Here is a 17,393-nt window from a genome sequence, read left to right as displayed (position 1 = left end):
TGGGCTGATGGCTCAGAGCCTGGAGCCTGTTTCCGATTCTGTGTCTCCCTCTCTCTCTGCCCCTCCCCCGTTCATGCTCTGTCTCTCTCTGTCCCAAAAATAAATAAAAAATGTTGAATTAAAAAAATAAATAAAAAGAACTAAATGTCCCTTCCATCCGCCCTATACAATCAAATGTCCTTCCATCCGCCTATACAGTCACTTACCACATCAGTATATTTCTTATATTAATTATCTTCAATGTGTCGTACATGGTTTATCAACACAATGTCTCATATAATAGCATATATATACCCAATATCATGGGGCCTCAGTTGGCTTTCTCTGCTCATACAAAATACATCTTATTAAGGCACTTTTTAAAAAGTAACCATTCAAACTAAAACCCCTGTAACCATTACTCACATTAGTGTCTGTGTTCCTGACAATGGAGGCAGCCACAGAGAATCAGCTTAACTGCATCCATTCTGAGGAGTACAAAGCAGGAGAAATGATTTTAAAAATTGAGACAGTCTCTCCATTCAGCCTTGTTTCACACTTCATTCACTCATTCGTTTGATTATTATTTTTTCATCATATTTACACATTCTCCCCTTAACAAAATGAACAACCTCACCCATGAGACTGGTCTGTAACAACAAAAGTGACCGTGATTAATCAGTGCCTGTATGATCCCTGCACAGAGGTAACCCAGTTGGTCCATTAATTCTTAATGGACTTCTGTGATTTCAATTCATATTAATAGTATTTCTTGCCTCGCCGCATTTTTTTTTTGGAGTTTAACAATGCTTCTTCTTTTTATATTTACTGATTTATATATTTCTTTATGGTTCTATCATTGATCCATTTATAAATATGAAATCAAAACTATGTACATGTAGGAAAAGAACGAAATCCTGTGTACTCCTTACATCTGTCCACGGAAGTATTTCCAACAGAAGGAACACACTATATTTCTTACTGGTTGGACCTCAGAGTTTCAGACACGTAATATTCATCATCCGTGATTCATACGCCACCAGTGGTCATCATTGGTCCAGAACTGGCCCTCTTCTTCTCCACTCGTTTCCACATTTGCTTATTGATTAATTCCTCATTTCATTAATAATTAAGTAAATAACTCTGAATCGCAAAACCTTAAGAATAATAGTCTTAAGTATCTGGAATATCTACCTACAGGATCATTTACCACATTGATGATATCTCTCATTAATCATTCTGAATTTTGCCATCGTCAACACACTGCTCGTGGCAATGCCGTATTTACACTAGTCCACGGTTGGCCTTCTTGGATCTTTAAAAGCCTCTCAGACCAAGACCAAGACTCTGACGATACTCACACTGGTCTCTATGCTCCTAGGCAACAAACAGCTCATGACCATGGAGATGCTTCAACTGGCCTGGCACATCCATTCTGAGAGTACAAAAACAGATGATAAAAAGACTGAAATATTCTCTCCATCCATTATCCTTATATGCCTCCTTGCATTTAACTTGTCATTTAGATATGTATTAAACTGTGATGCTTTCTTTCTTGAGGTAACGAACAACGTTGAACAAGGCCCTGACCAAACAAGAAAATGGGCTATTATTTACACCGTGCATATATTAACCTTAGCCAAAGAGATAATACCTTTAGGACATTTATTTCTTAATGGAATTCAGTGTTTTCAGTATATAAATATTATTTCTGATGTTGCCATATATTTTCATAACTGGACAAGGCTTCACTTTCTTGCTTTATTTATAGACTCGTTTGATTCTTTTTGTTGATCCCTTCACAATAATAGAATCAAATTCCATGAACACACAAAGAACAAGAACCTTAAATATTCTTAACATCTGTCCATTGGATCATTTCCAATAGAAGGTATAGACCAGATTTCGTATCGTGCTGGACCTCAGAGTTCCAGTTACATAGTACCCATCATCCAGGACTCATACTCCACCAATCATCATCATTGGTCCAGGATTGGCCTTCACTATGTTCAGTCATATGTACATGTCTAAATGATTAATTCATCAATTCCCTAGTAATAATAAAATGCCCAAAGGTCATGTAAACTTGAGACAAGATCCTTGAATATCTCTAACATTTCTGTATAGAATTACATCCCCCCGACCTCCCTGATATATATCTTTCACTAGTTGTCCACAATGTTTCCTGTATAGATTAATATGATACATCATATTAACCCCATTTTACTATTTCACTGTGACCAAACTATGCCTCTGTAAATAAAGGGAGTTTTAAATCAACTGTGACTCAAAATTCAAATTGAATAATACGTTTTCCATTCATTAATTGAATAATTAACTGTGAAAATGAATAAAATCGTTTTGCTTTCTTCTCAATTGACCACAGATGTGCTGAACTGGCCCACACATGACCTTCATTCATTTTATTAGTATATGTAGCCATTTATTCCCTTTCAGTAACGGAGTTAACACCCATGACAAACCACCAAACCAAAAGCAATTACCTTGACTGTTACTTACATGTTTCTATACTCCATAATCGATTCATCGTTCATCCATTCTGTAGAGTATAAAGCAAATATGAAAATAAAAAGGTTCAATTATGTAGATGATAGGTGGACCGATAGATACAGAACAGTCTAGATTCCAATATTTTAATTGAGTTCAAGTCAACAATAAATGATTAGAAATAAACCTTAGTGCTCATTATGTATTAAAACTCTGAATTGCATATTTATTGCTTGATTGATTCAAGCATTAAATTTAACTGATATAATGAATGCCTTGGAAACCAACACCAGTTAAAAATAATAAGAACCACGACAACCACTCCTATCTGCTTCTACGCCCCCTACTCAGCTAGGCAAGAGCTATATCTTTCTTCTAAATGAATCTTGCTTGGAAAGAACTATATTAATCTGAATCCTAGATTCAGGCACATTCTCAGCAATTGCCCACGCTTGTCCCACCTTTCTATAGGTATGTATTAACATAGTCACATATGGAGTCACTTATCTTGTGCTGTTTTAAAGAAATTGCACCAAGCCACAAAAAGAAAATCAATCTAAGCATATTCACCATTCCCGAAACTTAAGAGCATAAGTCTTATTTTCTTTATCTGGAGAGCAGTTTGGTAGAACTGGATTAATCACTCTCCTTGTTCCAGAACACATGCTACTCATGGTCCATGCTTTGTCTTCTTTCAAATAATTGATGAATATATTTACTTGTTCTTTTATTCATTTTTAATAATATCATTAATATTTGTGAATCCACAGAAACAAGACAATATTAATGCCTGTCCATATGCTCCTTAGGCACAGAAAAAAGATCAGATGATTTTTTTCCTGTTTTTTTTTTTAAATTAAAAACATAGTGAAGATCGTTGGATTAATTGTAACTGGCCATGTGACACATTCTCAACAAAAGTCCATGTGTAAGCCCTCTTTCAATTACGTAGTTATTTAATTGATAATTAATTTTAAGTAAATGTTTTGCTCTTCTCTTAGTAAAACAAAAAACAACAAGCCAACCCAGCAAAACAACATGGGTTCTTACATCCATTTATCTCAATTCTCTTTACCCAAAAGGGTCAGCTTTAATCCATTTATTTTACTGGAACGCAGTGCTTCAGAAATTTATTAACATTGATTTTTATATTATATATATTACATTACATACTCTCATATTTGGACCAGAAATAACCCATTTTGTCTTTATTCATTTATTTGTTTCTTGATTTATTCATGCATTGATTTACTGAAAATACAATACTTAAAAGCCCAAGAGCAAACTCCTGAGTATTTTTAACTCCTAGAATAAACTCATTTCCCATAGAGACCAAAGAGAGGAATCTTCTTGTAATGGACCTCAGAGTTATAGGGTTTAATCAAAATCCTTGATTTCAGACACCCCAGGGTACTCATCATTGATCCATTTTTTTCTTCATTTATACCTTCGTTTATTGATCCATTCATTGATCCATCAACATTGATTCATCAACAGTAATAAAATCAATGTCCATGACTTTAAAAAAAAAAAAAAAAAAACAAGAACAAGATCCTTGGATATGACCAAGGTCTATTTACAGACTCTTCTCCCATAAACTAAAAATATCCTTAGTAGTGGCCCTCAGTGAGGTATGTATGGATCAGTTAACATCCTTGCGTCCTATTCCAACCGTCTGCCATCTTTCTGTGTACTCCTTCACTAAGGAGCTACCCAATAGCACTTTGCATCAGAATATGAATGTGCTATGTTGCATTCTCTAATATGGTCATTATAAGCCACATGTAGCTACTGAGTACTTGAAATGGGGCTAGTGCAACTGAAGAGCTGAATTTAAAATTCACTGGACTTTAATTATTTTAGATTTAAATAGCCACATGTGGCTCGGGACAACCACGTTCAACAGTGCAGTCTTAGATTTTAGTACTGGATACAAGTTGAAGCCAGATGCAGTGCAAAAATAAGATGGATTATGAATCTACTTTGAAAATGAATAAAATGTCTTCTGTCTTATTTTTAACCCCAATTGTGTTGAATCAGATTAATCATAATCTTCGCTTCATAGCACATTCATATCACTGATTTCTCTATGACTTCATTTAAATAATTCAGTGAACACTAATGAAAAATTCACCCCAATTGACAAGATCTTTTGCCTCCTCTTTACTTTTGTCATTAGGTTCCTTACCCAGAAAGATAACAGCCAAGATCTTCATCAGTAGAGACTGGTTAAATCAGCCATGGTCTCCACTCTGGAGTCAAGTGTCAATATTCGAAAGAATGAACAGTCCAGATTTAGATTGATTTAAAGGACAACAGTTGTGTGGTACAAAATTAATCAGGAAGCTGATTCACTTCTCACTGTCATCACTGATCCAAGAACATCACTCCTTTTTAATTTGCTGATTTAACTATAAATTTTAAATAATACAATGAACACTGTTGAGTTCAACACATAAAAATAAAAACTATTGCACATATCTGTCTACACACCCCTTATCCATATAGGCAAGAGCCTAGACAATCCTTTTTTTGAAGAACTCAATTTGTGTAGAAATAGATGACATTAAATTTGTGACTCATGGCATATTGTCACCAAGATCTATGCTTTCACCCTACTCATGTTAATTCAATTGTTCATTGTTCTATTTATTCATTTATGGAATGCCTTGTGGAATAGTTGATCATACATTCAAGGATACTAACACACACACCTATATACACACACACACACAAACAAAATGGTAAATCCATGAACAACCCAGAATAGAAATGCTCTTCATGTACAAGTGTCTACACGCCCATAACCAAGTTAGGAAGAGAGGATCAGAAGTACAGGTAAGGATTATTTTTGCTTCTTACTGGGCCACATTTTGACCCCTTTTAAAAACTGTGATTAGCATTTAATCTACTCAAATGTAGCAATTCATCAATATCTGGAAATTAACTAATATTAGACAGGAAACTTGAACAGCATTGTTTTGTCTCCACGTGTCTACTACATTAGCCACAGAACTTTAAACGTGAGATCGTTTTCCTTGTTTTTAATAAAACTCAATGAACAGAGGTACATTAATAATAACTCTGTTCATAAGGCACATTCTAATATGAACTATGCTCATTCTTTTTCCAATTAAACATTTAATGAATTATTTATGTACGCAATTTTTCCTTTTCTAAATACAAATAACCAACCAGCAAGCAACCACCTAAATCAAACAAAGATGCTGAATCTTACATGCATCTGTCTACCCACTCCTTCCAAAAAAGGGGGCAACAGCCCTTACAAATAGATTTCACTGGAATTCAATGCCTCAGAAACGTGTAATAATCCCAGTTTCATTACCTACTCTCATAATTGGCCTATACCCAGGTTTCTTTATATTTACTCATTTATATATTTCTTCATGTATTCACTCATGATTTACTTACAAGAATTCAAGCTATTCCCATAAAGTGTGTATACCCATGATCAAGGTATTTGAACATTCAGAAATTCTGCTCTAAGCTCATTTCCATAGAGGAAAATATGAGGCCACTTTTAAATAACGGACCTCAGAGTCACAGATGGCTTTAATCAAAGTTTTTGATTCAGACACCCTCCAATCTCATCATTGGTCCAGACTTGGCACTCTTTTTCTTCATTCATTTCTATCTTCATTTTCCCAGGAATTACCAACTCCTGGAACAAGATACTTGATAGTACTATGATCAGTCTCTAGACCAATTTCCCACAGAGCTTTTAGCCTAGATCTTAGTGTGAACCTTGCTTTGTATCAATACCATCATTAAAAATGCCCCAGGATTGGGCCATGTTTTAATTTGTCCAACTTTAAGCGCTGTGTAATTAACAACAAAAAACCACAATGGTTTTTCTAGAACACACACAATATGCTCCACCTTCTGAGAGCTTCCTTCTTCTAAACAGTTAATATAGCCTGGATCTCTCTCAAAATGGTAACGCTTAAATCAACTGTGTTTAGAAACAATACGGAATAGCAAACAGTTCCAAAAATCAAGTACATGCCTTCCATCTTTAAAAACAAAAAATGCATCTCAGTTGTGCTGAAATGGGTTACTTCTACTCCTTGGCCCAGAACACATTCCCACCATTGGTCCTTACTTGGTGTTCTCAGATTTCATTTTCGTGTATATAGCCTTTTGTTCTATTCAACTACCTTAGTGACCACACATGAACAAACCATACAAACCAAGCACAAACTTTGATTGTTATTTGCCCCTTACCCACAGAGGTAACAGTCAAGAGCTTCTTCATTGGACAATGGCTGAATCCAATGTGGAGTATTCGTTCAGGAGGATAAGATAGATTTTTTTAAAGAATAAAAAGTATACATTTAGATTTTTAAATAGAAATTGGTTCTGCATTAGTAGATTAATCATAAATATTGGTTTGTGCCACATTTTCATCAATACAACAGGATCATCCTTTGCCCCTACTGACTTATTCAATTTTTAGTAGGAATTAATACACTGAAGACCTTTTATAATCTTCTGCCCAACACTAAAAGAACTATAACTATTATGGATATCTGTCTATATAACTACCAAATAGTAAAAAGTCCACAGAGTCATTCAGTGAGAAAACGTTAGCAAAATGGGTTGAATTTAAATTCTTCTTTCATGAAACGATCTGACCAATGAGCCGTACTGTACTTTAATTCTTGTGTTTTTCGATTAATCTATGTACTCACTTTTTACATAACTCTAAGGATAATTTAATTAGATCCTCTTTTTTTTTTCCTACAAAAAACACAAAGTGGTAGAGCCATCAACCACCCAAAACTAAATACTACTACATACAACTTTCTATCTCAGCACTATCTGCACTGGTAGAACTTGCTACAGTGATGGAAACATTCTCTATTAGCAGTACTCAGTGTGGTAGCCACTGGCCACACAGGGCTTGCAATGTGACTAGCGTTGCTGAGGAACCGAGTTTTTATTTTTCATTCATTTGGATTTAAGTGTTAACAGCAAGATGTACTTTAGAGAGTGGGTTTATATGATCCTTCCCCCAAAGAAGGAGGGGCCCGTGGACTTGAAGAGGGTAAAACAGAGTCAGTCATGCTCCTTTATACATTATATATGCTCCTCACTGACCTATGATTTATGTTCTTTTAGATAATAGATGGTGACGTAAAATCATTCTTTTACTCACTAATAATAATGGCACCGATAATCGTGAGCCCTAAGGATACTTCCCAAGAAGGCTGAGTGATACTAAATGTATCCATTGGCTTTTCACTCACAGAAATCATCAACAAAACACATTTACTTTTTTTTAAATAAAAATCAATGAACACAATTACTATATTCACTTTCTTGGTGTTCATGCTTAGACCTTTTCTAAGTTTCAACAGTTATTTAATAATGTCTTTTATTTTTTATTATTGATTGTATTAAATTATTGCTTATTAAAACTAATTTTACACTAATGGGTTTATCATGATTTGCTCTATTACAGTGGAATACATGTATTATATTACGTATTGCTGATTGCTATGTAATCATATGAGTTTTTTGTCCCTTTTTAAAATGAGATAGGCCACCAACTCACTGCCACTTCAGAACAACAACACTGATGTCCGCAAATATCTATCTATACATTCCCAAAGGAGGAGCAGCCTTATACCATTTTATTTTAACTCCAAATTCCAAAAAGCTATATTAACAGTAATCCTTGGTTCATTAGCTCCTCTCATAATTAAATAAGGTACAACCCATCTCTTCACTTATACTTTACTCATTCGTGCATCGATTAACTTATAATAATACAATCCCTATTTGTGAACAACAACAACAAAAAATCAAGAACACGGTTCTTGACTATTTCTAACTTCCTCTATAAGCACATTTCCCATAGATGCAATGGACCTCAGAGTTACAGACTGGGTTTAATCAAAACTTTTATTCAGATGCCCCACGCACACTCATCATTGATCCAGACTTGGTATTCTGTGCCTTCACTTAATATATTGTTCTTGACTTATTATTCCTTGACTCATTAATAATATGGTCAACGTGCAAGAGTTAGGAAAACAAGACCAACATCCCTGAAGAGATGAAGTCCATGAAAGTTGACTTCCTACAGAGCTACAGGACTAGTTCTCCTTGTGCCATGCACCGCAGCATTGCCAATATGAATCAATCCAACTCTTGGCATCATCCTAATTCCATTAGTCATTGGTCCCTGCTGGGGCCTCTTTCATTTAACATCCATACTTCAAAGATGGTGCAGTGAACTGCCATTCTGTACCACAACTAAGGAAAAGGCAACATTTTCCATTTTCCTATGGTTCCCCGCCCTTGCCGGGTCCACAGTCTATAATAATATCAACCAGTGGAGAAGTGTTTGAATCCACCGTGGAACAAAAATGAAATGGAATATTAAAATGTTTTGAAAATTGCTAACATGCCTTTCATCCTTTGTCCTAATGAATTCAGTAATGGCTGGAATGGATTAATCGTAATTCTGAATTCATAAACACCTTTTCGTCTTCGATCAATGCAAGATCACCTTTGAATTGTCCATGTATATGGCCACTTACTCTTTCCAAACATCTCAATGAATACCCATGACTAAGCCCCGCAAGCAATACATGAACATTGATTATTGCTTACACTTATCTCTTCTGTCTTTCCCAAAGAGGTAAAAGACAAGATCTTTTGATTTGACTTGATCAATAATCAAATCTGGTAGAGTGTGTTCATTCTGAGGAGTAAAAAGCAAACTTTAAAAAGAATCAGTCTACATTTAACTATCCTAAATGATCAAAAATCCAGTAACCATAAACCTGAGTTTGCCTACTTTCCTAAACATTGGAAAGACAGAGCTCTACTTAATATTTACTAATTTGTGGATTTTTTTTTTTTACTTTAAATAATACAATGACCACCACTGAACCTAGCAGTAAACAGAAAAAAAATTATCAGGAATATCTGTCTGTACTTGCCACCCATGTAGGTAAGAGCCAAGATCATCTTTTTTGTTGAAATTTATAAATAATCCAGTGAAGAAATGGGCAGAACACATGAGCAGACACTTCTCTAAAGAAGACACCCAGATGGCCAACAGGCACATGCAAAGATGCTCAATGTCACTCCTCATCATGGAAATACAAATCAAAACCACACTGAGGTATCACCTCATGCCAGTCAGAGTGGCTACAATGAACAAATCAGGAGACCATAGATGCTGGAGAGGATGTGGAGAAACGGGAACCCTCTTGCACTGTTGGTGGGAATGCAAACTGGGGCAGCCGCTCTGGAAAACAGTGTGGAGGTTCCTCAAAAAATTAAAAATAGATCTACCTTATGACTCAGCAATAGCACTGCTAGGAATTTACCCTAGGGATACAGGAGTGCTGATGCATAGGGGCACTTGTACCCCAATGTTTATAGCAGCACTCTCAACAATAGCCAAATTATGGAAAGAGCCTAAATGTCCATCAACTGATGAATGGATAAACAAGATGTGGTTGATATACACAATGGAATACTACTTGGCAATGAGAAAGAATGAAATATGGCCTTTGTCGCAACGTGGATGGAACTGGAGAGTGTTATGCTAAGTGAAATAAGTCATACAGAGAAAGACAGATACCATATGTTTTCACTCTTATGTGGATCCTGAGAAACTTAACAGAAGACCATGGGGGATGGGGAAGGAAAAAAAAAAGTTAGAGAGGGAGGGAGCCAAACCATAAGAGACTCTTAAAAACTGAGAACAAACTGAGGGTTGATGGGGGGGGGGGGGGGAGGAGGGAGAGGAAAGTGGGTGATGGGCATTGAGGATGGCACCTGTTGGGATGAGCACTGGGTGTTGTATGGAAACCAATTTGACAATAAATTGCATATTTAAAAACTTTATTCCAGAAAAAAAAAAGAAAGAAATTTATTTGTGCAGCACTGGATACCTGGGAGATTCCATTCAGGGCACAATCTCACCAGTGATCCAAATCTGACCCTACTTAATATATTTATTAATTCACTCACTAATTATTCTATTCAATTACTCACGGGATAGTAAGATCATCCCTTCATTTTTCTAAAAGAATCCCCAAAATTAAACAACCATCAAAACAGAAGCAAAATGCTCACTATTTACAAATGTCTACATGCACCAGCAGAAAGGCTTAGAACTCTTTTCCTTCCTATGGATATGAGTTGGGTAAAACATGATACATCATGACCTTTAAATTCAACTACATGCTTTCCTTTAATGTATTGTTGGCTGACTTCAAAAAAACACTGAGATATAAATGCATATGCATTTGTTCACTTATAATTATACTTCAATATGTGTCAGCCCACCCACACTGGAGAAGTACCTTGAATAATATTTACATTTGTCCTTATGTCATTACCCGGAAGAATACCGAACTGATTCTTTAGTGTTTGTTTGCTTACACAAAACTGCCTAAGAAGACTGCATTAATCATGAGTGTGGCCATATGAAACAGTAACACCATGCTCTCTCTCTCTCAATTAGATAGTTTATTCAATCAACTATTTATGTAAATGTATTTTCCTCTCCTTAATAGAATGATCAATTGGCAATGTGCCTCAACACAGAACAAACCATTGACTCTTAGGCACAGTTGACCATATGCCCCTCACCAAAGTGATAAAAGCCTTAACTGCTAATTTATTAGGGCTAAGAATCTCAAAATTGTTGGAATAATGATCCCTGTTTCATTGTATGCCCTAAAAGTAGTTCATGCATATCCTTCTTATTCTTTATTCATTGATGTATTTCTTTATTCATGGGCTAATTGTATTATAATAATGCAATTCATACCCCAAACCACAAAAGCCCACGAATGAGATGCTGAAGGCTTTTATTTCCCACGAAGAGAATAATAAGGTGTTCCTTTGTGATGGACCTCAGAGTTGCAGATGGGTTTAATCAAAATTCTTGTTTCAGAAACCCCATGACATTCATCACTGGTCCATGCTAGGAAAATTTTTTGGTTTATTGATTCATTTTCTGATTCACAAATAATAATAACACAATCACAAAATCCCAAAAACAAGATCCGTGAATTTTAGGCTTTTCTCCTGCAGAGCTAATAAACGTAAAGAAAGAAATAATATGAAACTGCTCTGAAAACAAATTAAATAACATTATATTTTCTTCTAAAATTACCTCTGCGGTGCTGATTTAGATTACACATAATTTGGGGTCTATAATACATTCCCATCATTGATCCATACTTGCGAGTGTTTTATTTATTTGTGTGTGTGTGGTGCACAATTATTTGCTTCGAAACTCTTCGGGTGACACCCGTGAGCAACCCATCCAAACAAAGAATGTAAACTAAGGGACTTACTTAAATGATTCTTCATGCTCCTGGTTCACTACAATAACTCCTTACTAAATGACTGAGTCAGCTATGCTGTTGTTCACTCTGGGTAAGAAAAAGCAGACTAAGGCTACGTTCAAAAAAATTTTTAATGGCTGTTCATCAGGCAGAGCTAGATACCAATGAACTTTGGCTCCAGCATCCTATTCTTTATTAAACCCGTATGGAATTCTTATAAATAATACAATAAACACTATCACCTAGCCCAAGATTAAGAGCTATAACGATTACAAATCTCCACCTGTATCAACGCCTATTAAAGAGATGGTTATCTCATAGATTATTGACTGATGCAAACACTTCCCTTTCTCTTAGCTTAAAAACTCCCCAGCAAACTACAGACACTCAAGACACTGGGTCTGAACTGCAGATACTAGTATGTTCCATATAAAAGAGGATTACAGAGTGAGCCTTTCCGTTTTCCCTCAGAATTGTATCGATATTAACAGCGTTTGCTGCACTCTGCTAATCGTTCCATGATTTTAGCGTCTCATGTATTCATTTCTTTCTTTACTCATGCATGGATTCGCTTGAAATAACATAATCCGTAGCCATGAACCACAAAAGCCTGGGGCAAGCTTATTGAATTTTCCTAATTTCCACTATTAGCTAATTTCTACAGAGAAGATTGACTGGTTCTTTTCCTGTAACGGACCTCAAAGCTACACAGAGGACTTCATCAAAGGTGTTGATTCAGGTAACTCCACTGATACTCATCATTGATCTGGGCACAGCTTTCGAGTTCTTCGTTCACTTATGCCTTCTTGCAAGGCTTCATTCATAGATTCATGAATCCGAATTATACACTCAATGCCCTTTAATGACACAAAACTGAGAACAAAAGCCTTCCATACAACCGAGATCTGCTCACCGCCCCCATTCATGGAAAGCGAACGGTCACTCGCTTTTCATAGTGAACCTCTGTTTTGCACACAGGGATTAATCGGGATGCTCCCTTCATATCAGTCCCTTACTTAGGGACCGGTGACCACCTTCTCCTTTCTCCCTTGACTTGCCCCTACAGGAAAGCTAGTGTCATCAACACCCAGAGACCTGTCATCTTAACCCACAACTGACAAAACTGACATCTGCGATCTTTCGGGGTGCTCCAGCCTCAGAGGTAACAGCTAACATCTTCCTCAGTGAAGGTATGTTTTAGGCAAATGGGACAAGAGCGTGAGTTGAGAAGGCAGACTGCTTTGAGAATATGTCAGATGCCCCCCATCACTTCAGCAACGGCTCTTAGTTGGGATGAGTCAAAGTAATCATAAATTTTAGCTTGTGACACATTCTAGACTTGGGGCTCATGACTGGCATGCCTGAATCTCCTACATTGTTTAACTATTTATTTTATTGAAATAATTTAGTGGGCTCCCATAAATAAACCCCATCTAAGCCTTAAACGCAAACACTCATATTTACTTACCTCGGTCTTTATGTTTCTCAGTCCCAGAATTCACAGCCATGTCTTCACGATCATAGAACGATTAAATCAGCTGTGTGTTCATTCTATGAACAAAGGAAAAAGGGGGGAGGGAAGCCAATTTGTAAAAACAATGAAGACAGAGCGCGCTTTTTTAACTTGAAATGTGTCAAGAGGAACCGTTAATCAGAAGCCCTATTTCATATCACATTCTTACGAATTTCTCAAGGGTGGTACTCTTACTGAGTTAAGTTTCTACTAGTTGACAGGAAAACTATTGAATTCATCGCTCAACACAAAATAAAAGCTATTAACAATCAGAGACATCTGACTTTCCTTGCTACCTACATAGGGAAAGCCACGATCATCTTTTTATTGGACTTGGCTGCGTAGAATTGAACATATTTGCTTCCCGGCACAATCTCCCAGTCCTCCACTACATGCACTTATGGATTCATGGATTCACTCACTCACTGGTTTATTTTATTATTCAGGGAATAATAATATCATTTTTCTAACGGAAACTCAGAATGGTCAAACACCAGCCCGGAACCAAATTACCACAACTTGGAAAGGTCCAGATGCACCTTTCAAAAAATGGAAGAGCCTAAAATTGTTCCTAGAATATTTGTCATTAGCAAAGTAAGATGAATCGGTATCCTCGTATTAAAACACATGTTCCTAATTGGTCCATAGTCTGCTGACTTTTAAAAAATAGATCGAGACATAAAATTATACCTTCTTCCTCTGACACAAAATCACTGGAATCTGTGATCAGATCCACTGGACAAGAAGACTGAGCCAAATTTATGTCTGTCCACAGTCACTACTGTCAATAACATACTTGCTTCTTTTTTATTGTTTCCATGAAAATCAGTTGAAAAAAGAGTAATGATGAGTGTTGTCATATAAATCATTCTCATCACTGGCCTCTGCTTGGCTCTCAATTGTGTGGTTATGTAACCAACTATTATAGTCAGTGTGTTGCCATTTCCTTAATAAAAGAATCCCTCGGCAACCCTTGAGCAACCAGCAAACATTGTTGAGTATTATGTACAAGTGACCATATACTCCTTTCATGACCATTTCTTGGAAGTCGGAGTTTCAAATTTTCATATTACTACTCCATGTTGCATGACTTCCCTTAATAAGCGTATAAATTGTCCTCTTTTTTTCATTCATTGATACATTTTATTTATTTATGAATCGATTCTATAAAAAAAAAAATACAATCCAGGGCACCCGGGGGGCTCTGTCGGTTAAGTGTCCAACTTCAGCTCACGTCATGATCTCACGGTTTGTGGGTTTGAGCCCTGCGTCGGGCTCTGTGCTGACAGCTCGGAGCCTGGAGGCTGCTTAGGATTCTGTGTCTCCCTCTCTCTCTGTCCCTCCCCACTTGCACTCTGTTTCTCTCTCTCTCTCTCTCAAAAGTAAATAAATGTTAAAATTTTTTTAAATAATAATAATAATAATAATAATAATAATAAAATACAATCCATCTCCAAGAACCACAAAAGGTAACATGTGCTCCTTTCCCGCAGAGGGGAAATAACTACGTGTCTCTTTGTAATGGACCTCAGAGTTGCATATGGGTTTAATCAAAACTCCTGTTTCAGATACCCCATGGTACTCATCATTGGTCCAGGCACGTTTTTCTTCCTTTATATCTTCATTGATTGGTTGATTGATTGATCCATGAATACAACGCTATCATAAAGTTCCAGGATAAGATCTTCGCATTAATGGCTCTTTTCCCGTAAAGCAAATAGACTAAATCTCCTTTTACAATGGACCTCGGAGAATATGTGTCGTCAATTAATATCCATGTTTCATACCAAATCCACATTCACCACTGGTCCTTCTGTGGCTTTCTTCTATTGAATTGAGCAGCAGGCAGATGTTTATTAGAGTAGAAGATCGGAAAGGAAGAACAGTATGAAAGCTGTCTTTCAGAGAGGGGACACTTGAAAGCGAATGCCCCTAATTTCCCCATGAAGATGGCTCAGTGAAAAGTGATGACACCACACCATCTTTATTCACATCTCAAAACAAAGCATTCTACTTGCTTACAGGTTGCAACGCAAAACAGTTATCAGCCGGGACTATCCCAATACGGAAATGGTTAAGTCCTCTGGGGAGGGAAATAAACTGCAGTATTAAATACTTCTGAAAATGAATGAAATGACGGTTTTTTTAATCACTTCGTTGGTGCCAAATTAGATTAAACATAGCTTTTGATTCCTGACATATTCCCATCACCAGCCCAGATTTGGAGATTTTTATTACTTTTATAGACATCGATTCTTTTGCTATCCCACTAAACACTCATCAACCAAAGCATCCCAACCAAGGATGGGAACTGTGAGTGTTACTTACACTTGTCTCTACATCTGTCTAGCTCCTACATACAGAGCTGACGGCCAATATTTTGTTTCTTAGAAAACGAATACAGGGGCGCCTGTGTGGCTCAGTCGGTTGAGCGCCCGACTTCGGCTCAGGTCATGATCTCGTGGTCCGTGAGTTCGAGCCCCGCGTCGGGCTCTGTGCTGACAGCTCAGAGCCTGGAGCCTGTTTCAGATTCTGTGTCTCCCTCTTTCTCTGACCCTCCCCTGTTCATGCTCTCTCTCTCTCTCTCTGTCTCAAAAATAAATAAACGTTAAAAAAAATTTTTTTTTAAATGAATACATCTGCTGTCTCATGGTCATTCTGTGAAGGAAAAAGTACAATTAATCTAGATTTTTAATGCATGTGAATTATGTGGAACTAGAATAAACTTGGGCACTTCTTCATTAGTCTAGCATTTTACTTTCACTTTTAAATAATGTACTAGCCACTGTCAACTACACGACACAGGAATAAGCGTATCGAAAGTATCTTTATATCGTAATAGTTTTAAGAGAATACAAGATGACTTTCATGGATGTTGCCTTTGCAGAACTGGTTGCATTTAAATCTTTATTTTACATTATGTGGGATGACTCCTGCCTGATCGCATTTTATATGCTCACTTATTTATTCACTTAATCATTTATTTACTTACTTATGGGATGATTTAACCATACACTCGTTATATAAAGAAAGTCAAAATGGTAAACCAGAACAGAAATAATCCAGAACAGAAATACTATTCAGTGCAACGATATACGTGTCCCTTACCAAAGATGGGAGCAGAACAGGAATTTTTTTTCTTTCTACAAATATCAGTAGCAAAAACCCAAACCAATCATTGTTATTGTCTCATAAAACACGCTCCTCATTGATCTGTGCTGTCTCTTATTTCAAATAATTAAGATAGGATTTTATTCACTTACGCAGTTATAACGACAGATCAAAATTTGTGAATGCAAAGACTTAGAAACAAATCCTGAGTGATACTAACATCCATCTATCTGCTTGGTAGTCACAAAGGTAATTGACAAGATCATTTTGAGTTTTAATAAAATTTAGTGAACACAATCAGATCAATCCTAATGCTTCTCATATGACACATTGTCGACATGTGTCCATAACTGCTTCTTATTCGATGAGATATATACTTAATCGATTATCCACTTATGTTAATCTTTCCTGTTTCCTAAAAAACAAACAAACGAAATGACAGCCAGAGCAGTGCTCGGAGGGAAATTTATAACATTGAATGCACATGTCACAAATGAAGACCTAAGTGTGTGTTGGTGGATGAATGGATAAAGAAACTATGGAATATAAGTACAATGGAATATTATGCAGCCTTTGAAAGGGAGATCCTGTCATTTGCAACAAAAATGAGCACCTCAAAGGCGTTATGCTAGGTGAAATAAGCCAGAAAACGAAAGAAAACTGTTGCGTGATTTCACTTCTATGAGGAAGCTAAAAAAGTTGAATTCACAGAAGCCGAAAGCAGACTGGCAGTTACCAGGAGTGGGGAGGGGGAGGAAAGGGAGATGCTGGTCAAGGGTACAAAGTTGCTATCACGTAAGATGAAAAAGCTCTAGAGATTGAATGTACTGCATCATGACTATAGCTGATAACATCGTATGGTGTGCTGACAAATCTGCTGAGAGAGTAGATTTCAGGTGCTTTTATCACGAAAATAAAAAAGTAAAAAAAGAATAACT

The 17,393-nt window shown here is 36.6% G+C and overlaps 1 long non-coding RNA gene and 7 other non-coding genes across 8 annotated transcripts; all 8 read right to left on the bottom strand.

Annotated features, from left to right (window-relative positions):
- Window positions 1-411: 411 nt before the first annotated feature.
- Window positions 412-13,361, bottom strand: LOC122221444. The gene is made up of 4 exons (XR_006203226.1): window positions 13,300-13,361; window positions 2,500-2,539; window positions 1,341-1,414; window positions 412-467 (listed from the first exon to the last, which is right to left on the bottom strand). It is a non-coding gene; the product is annotated as an uncharacterized LOC122221444 (long non-coding RNA).
- Window positions 965-1,039, bottom strand: LOC122223390. Its single transcript, XR_006204267.1, has one exon. It is a non-coding gene; the product is annotated as a small nucleolar RNA SNORD113/SNORD114 family (small nucleolar RNA).
- On the bottom strand, window positions 1,895-1,969 carry LOC122223409. Its single transcript, XR_006204286.1, has one exon. It is a non-coding gene; the product is annotated as a small nucleolar RNA SNORD113/SNORD114 family (small nucleolar RNA).
- LOC122223431 lies at window positions 3,843-3,915 on the bottom strand. Its single transcript, XR_006204305.1, has one exon. It is a non-coding gene; the product is annotated as a small nucleolar RNA SNORD113/SNORD114 family (small nucleolar RNA).
- On the bottom strand, window positions 6,036-6,109 carry LOC122223427. Its single transcript, XR_006204301.1, has one exon. It is a non-coding gene; the product is annotated as a small nucleolar RNA SNORD113/SNORD114 family (small nucleolar RNA).
- Window positions 8,377-8,452, bottom strand: LOC122223437. Its single transcript, XR_006204311.1, has one exon. It is a non-coding gene; the product is annotated as a small nucleolar RNA SNORD113/SNORD114 family (small nucleolar RNA).
- Window positions 11,388-11,462, bottom strand: LOC122223430. Its single transcript, XR_006204304.1, has one exon. It is a non-coding gene; the product is annotated as a small nucleolar RNA SNORD113/SNORD114 family (small nucleolar RNA).
- Window positions 13,362-14,865: 1,504 nt separating the features above from the next.
- Window positions 14,866-14,940, bottom strand: LOC122223433. Its single transcript, XR_006204307.1, has one exon. It is a non-coding gene; the product is annotated as a small nucleolar RNA SNORD113/SNORD114 family (small nucleolar RNA).
- Between the last annotated feature and the right edge of the window lie 2,453 nt (window positions 14,941-17,393).

The sequence above is a fragment of the Panthera leo genome, chromosome B3, assembly GCF_018350215.1.
Source record: "Panthera leo isolate Ple1 chromosome B3, P.leo_Ple1_pat1.1, whole genome shotgun sequence".
Taxonomy (NCBI): Eukaryota; Metazoa; Chordata; class Mammalia; order Carnivora; family Felidae; genus Panthera; species Panthera leo.
The sequence above is the reverse complement of the archived record's forward strand: the minus strand, read 5'-3'. Positions and strand labels throughout refer to the sequence as shown.